Source organism: Triticum aestivum, chromosome 2D (genome assembly GCF_018294505.1).
Source record: "Triticum aestivum cultivar Chinese Spring chromosome 2D, IWGSC CS RefSeq v2.1, whole genome shotgun sequence".
NCBI classification, from domain to species: Eukaryota; Viridiplantae; Streptophyta; class Magnoliopsida; order Poales; family Poaceae; genus Triticum; species Triticum aestivum.
The window spans coordinates 496834575-496843080 of NC_057799.1; positions in this window are offsets into that span (position 1 = coordinate 496834575).

Sequence of the window (8506 nt, forward strand, 5' to 3'; positions counted from 1 at the left end):
AGGTCTTCAACAAAGAATTCTTTTGGATATTCAGCGTCGCGGGGCAGTGGCTTCATCATGCTCAGCATTTGGCTCAGGCTTCTGGAAGATGCTCTCCAAAGCATTGCGGTGAAGCTGACAACCAGGCTCAAAGAGTTCACCTAGAGTGGGCAGGCCAGTGAGCTCAATAATATCAAAAGCTTTGGCTTCGTGATGTACATTGCCTGTCATCCACTCAAGGACCCATGTCTTCGGATCCCTGTTGTATCCGCGAATGTGGAGGGTGGCATAGAATTGTAGCAGAAGCTCTTCGTTCCAGTGCTCTTTATTAGTCACAAATTGGAGAAGGCCAGCATCTCTGAATCAATCAAGTGCTTCTTCCAAGTAGGGCAGGCCAGCAATAGCTTCGCAGTCTAGACGGATATGGGGAAAGATGCGCCCTTGATCATAAAGAACACATGAATAGTAACTGCGTTGCTGATAGCTCCAGAACCGATCAGATGAAATTCTTGGTTTCGAGTATGGGTTCTTGTCGCTGTCAAATAAGGTGTTGTGTGCAATGAAGCCATTCACATTAAATGATCCTGGTGAAGTTTCTGTACCTGGAAACCTAGGCAGCCGCGGTTTTGGCTTCTGGACCTGAGGCCTGTGCTCCACATGATAATCAAATTGAGGTCTGGGAGCAGGAGGAGGAACCAGAATAGGCCAGCGAACCATGTCAGGTTGGCCGCGATCAAATGCCAGCTCAACAGTGTGTGGCCTTGGAGGTGGTACAGGAGCATCGGCATTGACATGAGCTGCTAGTGGTACAATGGCTTCCGGTGCAATATTGACTTCAGGTGCATTAGAAGCTTCAGGCTCATTCACTTCTGGCGCCACATTAACTTCAGACGCCACATTGGCTTCAGCCATGACAACGTCATTGGCTTCAGTATTGGTGTGGTGGCCGCCTTAGTATTATCAACCTCCACTTGAGTAGCTGGAGGGTCGGACACGTTCTCATCGAGAACAACTTCTGGGTTGGTAGGGGGATTGGCAACACGCTCTTCTTCTTCACGGGTTTCTTATTGTTCTATGGCTGATGCAGCCGGTGTATCTTCAGCAGCTTTGGCTTCAGATTATGAGACGTTCGCAGTTGGAGTGGCTTCAGGAAACACTTGTCGTGCCACTGAGTTGTGGTGCTCATCTCCTTCTGGAACGCTCGACAGAGCGACTTGTGGCCTTGGTCCTTTGCGAAGCCTACGAAATGCGGGCGACGCCTTTGGAGAGGGAGTTGGCTGGACCACATAGTCATCATCATCAAGCACCGGAGTGGTGACTTGAGGTGGGGGAGTACTTGGTGAGTCATCTTGACGAGGGGTGTCTTGAGGGTGATCAGCCCATGAATCATCCTGAGCAATCGGCACCAAAGGACGATCAATGCTGATGAGTTCACTGTTCGTGAGAACAGGCGATGATATCGTTTGGTGCTCAATCTGAGGAAGGACTTCATCATCATTCACATTGTCTTGGGGACCAATGTCTTCAGCTGCGGTGTGGTCAACAGCTGGAATGTCTTCAGCTTCAGGAGCCTCTGTGGTAGCAGGCTCATGAATTATCAACTAACGCTCTCGGTGTTCGGACGCAGGACGAGCAACTGAGATTGGCTCGACGACAAGGGGCTCTGTGGGAGCAGCCCGATCTTTCTTCTTTGTCTTTCTCTTCTTGGTCGGTGGAGCATCGTCAGTGGTGTTCTTGTTCTTGCGCTTTTGGGCTTCGGCTTCGGCTGCCCTTGTTTTCTTAAGTTCCGAAGCTACTGTGGGGACCTTAGGCTTCACGCCTGTCATGCTGGCAGGGAAGATAATGTGAGGTTCCTCCCGCCTGGATGCTTCAGCTGGGGCCACAACAGGCTTCTTCTTCTTGGCAGCCATCTTGGGGCCAATGCCTGGACACCCAAGAGCCTTGCACTTCTCAGCTTCATTGTGAGTTTGAACACATTTGGCAGCGAGGTGTTTCATTCGCTCTCTTGAACCTTGAGGTCATGCAGCATCTGTTTGAATTTTTGAACATCAGCTACGCTGAGCTTGGCCATGTGCTTCTTGAACTGAGCCTTTTCATAGTCAATTTTGTTCTTTAGTTCAACAATCTTCTGGGCCAGAGCCAACTCATGAGCAATGGCTCCATGGAAGGAGACACTGATGCCAATTGGGAGCTGAAGATCATCGATGCTGAGGTTTGGATTTTCAAACCACTCATCAATGAAGTTATTTAAGATGTCCACATCAAAGAGGGGCAAATCGTTGAAGATTTCCACCTCTTGCTTGCTCTTTATCAGCAGCTCGAGAGCATCATCGCCAAGATCTTCATCACTTGACAGATCAATGGCTTCAGTCTCGTTCCTCAGAACAGCAACAGGGGTCAGTGCTTGACCAGAACTTTGGATGGGCTTATTCTTCTTCTCGGTCTTCTTGGAGATGCGAGATTGATCTTCAGACTACACACTGGCTTCAGGAGGTGCAGTGGCCAGAGGCTTCGCACGCGAAGCTTTAGGTGCAGCCGAGGGCTTTGAAGCCTTTGGTTGCTTCTGCTTCTGTGGCTTGGGTGGAGCAGGCGCTTCATCAGAATCAGCGTCGTCTGCAGAGTGCTCCACGGCTGCCCCCTGAACAGCAATGTGTGTGATGAGACCTTCAAGGTTGTAGAAGGGCCCAACCACATTAGGTTCAGCATCACGTGTGATTGGCCCGAGGAGTAGATGAACCGGGGTTGAAGTCTAATCCCAGTGACTTCTTGTTCTCTTTGGCCGATGCCTTTGCAGTCTGGAAGTTTCGCTTGAAAAGATTGTCGTCTCGACACCATAGCAATGACGATGGGTCGGCATTGGCAGGCTATGGTCCACGTACCATACAGGGATAGAAACCCTGAGCAATAGCTTCAGCTCTGTTCTTGGGTTGAAGATTTCGAAAGAGAATATCACCCCACGGACACTTGATGGCATTTTTCTCAGCATACTCTTGGGTCACGAACCTGTATTTGAACCATTGTTCGGCCCAATATCTCCAAATCCATTGGATTCGAGTTTTGCGCTGATGGTAATCCTCTTCAGGATCTGTCTTGTACAACTCATAGAGATCTGGTGGCAAATCCCTTGAAGTGCCCCCACGGCGCTGTCTGCCGCCTTTCTTGCTGACTTTTCTGTGGCCATGTAGTTCAAACTGAATGGCTTCAAAACTTGCAAAGGCTTCCATCTGCTGGTCAGACAAGAACCAGCTTCTGGAGAATTGATGTGATGCTGTAAGAACTCTGCAAATGAATGCAGACTATGAGAACCAAGGGATTCTCCCACGGACATGTACCTGTGACAGCATTAGAGATGCGAGGGAAGGGGAAGAGGTCATATGCATTCTCAGAAGATTTTGAAGATAAATCAGTTTTGAAGACATTAACCTCATATCTCGAAGACATTCACTTATATGTTGGGAGTTGGTTCTAGATTTGTACGAATTCAAGAATAGGTACAAGTGAGGAATCTAACTATGTGTGAAGCATAAGTGAATATACTAGGCATGTTATGAGAAGCAAAACAGGATAGATCTAAATTTGTAGCCACAGAAACCACTTTTGGTGGAGAAGGATGAAACTATCGGATCAAAAAAGGCAGTAAAAGTAAGCTTTAATTACCACACGAAGAACTGCTAGACGGAGAAGAGAGGAGGCCGAGCAGTTTGATCTTTCGTGCCCTAACTTGGCGACGGAGGACACCTACGGCGGTGGTGGAGAAGACGAGGTCCGCGGCCGGCATGAGGACGGCGTCAGTGAGGTCGCGGCAGCTAAGCGCTTCTTCGCCGGCGTCGTCGGGAGCTAGCGGTGGCGCTAGGGTTTGTGCGAGGTGGAGAGGTGGAAGAAGTATTTTGACCGCAATGAGACGTGTATTTATAAGGAAAGGGACAACACAGCGCAATTATGCAGGTGCCCCTGGCGGTTCACATCTGAGGGACACGTGGTGAACATGCAACACATTGGAAGTTGTTCCATGTTCCCACGCACGCCTGGACTGTCGGGTGGTCATTCCGGCTTCTCCGGGTTTCAGGCAATAAGGATTTAGCATTAAAAACAGACGTAACTTTTGTCTCTGTATCTTCTGCTGACAAGGACGCAGAGAAGACATTCGACGGTTTCAATAGAATGCATATGATTTGGATAGATAGAATTTGAGGTAGAAGCATAGAAGAGGTTAGGGTCCGATCACATTCACTTAGATCAAAAGATTCAAGCATGAAGACATAGCTATACGTGAATGTTGTAGAGGACAGAACACAAATATATGCATATAAGAGTAAGACCAAATCAACAAAGTGAAGATCAACATGAAGACAAATCAATGTTGAAGATAAATCAAATGCGAAGACTTAGCAAATGCAACGCCAAAAGAAAACACTCCAAACAAAAGTTTGGTGGTGGCATTAGCCACCGTATAGGAAGTATTAGACCCAGACACGGCGCACAATTATCGTGGCGCTCCGAAGTCAAATTACGCATTAATGTATTCACACTTAGAGTGTATGTCTTCATTGATTGAAGATATACATTACTTCGCGTGTTGCACATCTAAGTCATCAACATGCATAAGTGTTAGGATGTGTGCCTAATCACATGACATTTGAGGATTCCAAGATATTTAGCTCACACCTCAACTTGCAAAACCTTTTCTCATCCAAGGGCTTTGTGAAGATATCAACCAATTGCTCTTCAGTGTTGACGTGAATGATATCAATATATTCCTTCATGACATGATCTCTGAGAAAGTGATGACGAATTTCAATGTGCTTTGTCTTTGAGTGCTGAACTGGGTTGTTGGCAATCTTGATAGCACTTTCATTGTCGCAGTAGAGTGGCAGTTGCTTCAGATGGATGCCATAGTCCTTGAGAGTTTGCTTCATCCATAGAAGCTGAGCGCAGCAAGATCCAGCAGCAATGTATTCAGATTCAGCAGTGGAGAGAGATACACAGTTCTGCTTCTTTGAAGACCAACAGACAAGTGATTGACCCAGAAAGTGACATGTGCCTGATGTAGACTTGCGATCCACCTTGTCACCAGCATAATCAGCATCTGAGAATCCAACTAGATCAAACTCTGAGCCCTTTGGATACCATAATCCTAGTGTTGGGGTGTAAGCCAAATATCGAAGAATTCGCTTCACAGCTAAGTGATGCGATTCCTTTGGTGCCGCTTGGAATCGGGCACACATGCAAACACTAAGCATGATATCTGGCCTAGATGCACATAAATAAAGTAAAGAACCAATCATGGAGCGGTATACCTTTTGATCGAACTCTTTACCATTAGCGTCAGGACCCAGATGACTTTTGGTTGGCATTGGCGTCGTGTAACCTTTGCAATCTTGCATTCCAAACTTCTTCAGGCAGTCTTTAAGGTATTTCTCTTGAGATATGAAGATGCCGTTGCTTTGCTGACGAATTTGAAGACCTAGGAAGAACTTCAGCTCACCCATCATGGACATCTGATATTGCTCTTGCATCATGTGTCCAAACTCATCACTGTATTTCTGGTTAGTGCAGCCGAAGATAATGTCATGCACATAGATTTGGCGCACAAATAGTTCACCATCATATGTCTTCGTGAAGAGAGTGGGATCCAGGGAACCAGGTTTGAAGCCTTTGCTCTTCAAGAAGTCTTTGAGTGTGTCATACCAAGCACGAGGGGCTTGTTTGAGGCCATACAGTGCCTTGTTGAGCTTGTATACCATATCAGGATGTTTTGGATCTTCAAAGCCAGGTGGTTGTGCAACATACACTTCTTCTTCAACCTTGGCGTTGAGAAAGGCACTCTTCACATCCATTTGATACAGAAGGATGTTGTGATGGTTGGCATAGGCTAGCAGTATGCGAATGGCTTCAAGCCTAGCCACGGGAGCAAATGTTTCATCGAAGTCAATCCCTTCAACTTGAGTGTATCCTTGAGCAACAAGACGAGCCTTGTTTCTGACAACTTGACCATGCTCATCTTGCTTGTTGCGATATATCCATTTGGTGCCTATGATGTTGTGCTTGCGAGGGTCAGGACGCTTGACCAATTCCCACACATTGTTCAGCTTGAACTGTTTAAGCTCTTCTTGCATAGCTTGAATCCATTCAGGTTCCATGAAGGCTTCAGCAACTTTCTTGGGTTCAGATATTGAGACAAATGCAAAGTGCCCACAGAAATTTGCTAGCTGTGTTGCTCTTGAACGAGTGAGTGGACCAGGTGCATTGATGCTATCGATTATCTTCTCAATTTGCACTTCATTAGCAACACGAGGATGAACTGGACGAAGATTTTGCTCTTGCTGATCATTGTCTTCATTTTGAGCATTGTCTTCAGGCTGAGCATTGTCTTCAGGTTGATTAGGTGCAGAAATGATAAGTTCCTCTTCAGCCTGAGCTTCAGACGGTATGATTTCTCCAGTTCCCATGAGCTTGATGGATTCACTAGGTGGAACTTCATCTAGCACATTTGGCAGGTGCTCTCTTTGCGAGCCGTTAGTCTCATCGAACCGCACATCCACAGTTTCAACCACTTTATAGTGAAAGAGGTTGAAGACTCTGTAGGAGTGCGAATCCTTTCCATAACCAAGCATAAAACCTTCATGTGCTTTCGGTGAAAATTTTGAAGTGTGATGTGGATCCTTGATCCAGCACCTAGCACCAAATACTCTGAAGTAACTGACGTTTGGCTTCTTACCAGTTAGGAGCTCATAGGATGTCTTCTTCAGAACCTTGTGAAGATAAACTCGGTTGATGACATGGCATGCAGTATCAATGGCTTCGGGCCAGAACTTTCTTGGAGTCTTGTATTCATCAAGCATCGTCCGAGCCATCTCAATGAGTTTTCTGTTCTTGCGCTCCGCGATGCCATTCTGCTGAGGTGTGTACGGAGCTGAGAACTCATGAGTGATGCCCAATGTATACAGGTAAAGGCCGAGGCCGGTGTTCTTGAACTCTATGCCGTTGTCACTTCTGATATGCTTGATCTTGAAGCCATAGTTCGTCATGGCACGATTTGTGAAGCGTCTAAAGGCATCCTGCACTTCATTCTTGTAAAGGATTATATGCACCCATGTATATCTTGAATAATCATCAACTATGATGAAACCATAGAGGCAAGCAGTAGTAGTGAGTAGGTCCAAAGAGATCCATGTGAAGCAGCTCGAAGGGTTGAGATGTCGTCATGATTGTCTTCGAGAGATGCTTGGCCCTCGTCATCTTTCCAGCTTCACAGGCACCGCATAGATGATCCTTCTTAAACTTGACACCCTCGATGCCTACGACGTGTTTCTTCTTTGCGAGAGTGTGCAAGTTCCTCATGCCAGCATGCCCTAGCCTCCGATGCCAGAGCCAGCACTCTGAAGCTTTTGCTAGAAGACATACGGCCAACTGTGGTCCTGCTGAGAAATCTACGATGTACAAATCATCTTTCCGGTACCCTTCAAAGACTAGAGACTTGTCAGATTCCATTAGAACAAGGCAACGATATTTTCCAAATATCACAATCATGTTCAAATCACAAAGCATTGAGACAGACATTAAGTTGAAACCAAGGGATTCAACAAGCATCACTTTATCCATGTGCTGATCCTTTGAGATTGCAACTCTACCTAGACCCAATACCTTGCTTTTACCAGTGTCAGCAAATGTGATGTGACTCTTCTCATATGGACGTAAGGTTGAGTCCATGAGAAGACTTCGGTCACCAGTCATGTGATTAGTGCATCCACTGTCCATAATCCATTCTGAAGCATGAGGTGTCATACCCTACAGTATAGTTAGGGGGATAGGATTCACCAAGAGTATTGTGAAGCATAAACATTTGACGGACAAGAGGATTATAAAAGCTCAGATCAAGGTTAGGACTAATAGGATGATTAGCCAGCGATTCAGGAACAAAATACATAGCAAGACCATTTGGGTATTTAATCTTGTGCCCTACAAGATGTTTTAGGTCCCCAGCAAAAGCATTGGACACCTTTGATTTCCGGCTGGAGACCTTTCCCTGCAAAAGGAAGTTATTTTTTCTTAACCACCCACATTTTCAGGGGTGGCTTAGAAGCAATGAGTCTAAGTGCAGCATCTGAGAACTTCGGCTTTGAAGCCCTAGCAAATAGCCTTGCATGAGGTGAATAGTACTCATATGAATAAGCAGAAAAGTTCTTAGTCTTATGAACATAGCAGTTTGATGATACACGCTCATATTCATAAGTTTGAGTATGATTTCCCTGCAAAACATTGGCGTTAGGGTGACTCAGGTGAGTCCTCTGTCTGTATGAAGCCTTTTGACCATATGAAGCCTTTGGTCTGGGGTTTGTCTTCTTCCCTTGTGGTGTCATGATGACATTCACAGGAAGATTCTCAAGACACCTTTTGGGCACCCAGATCTTCTTCATAGGTGGTCCATTCCTGCAGTTAGTACCAATATACCTGGCAAACACTTCACCATTCTGATTCTTAAACAGTTTATAGTTTGCATCAAAGGATTCATCAATGATAATAGGGT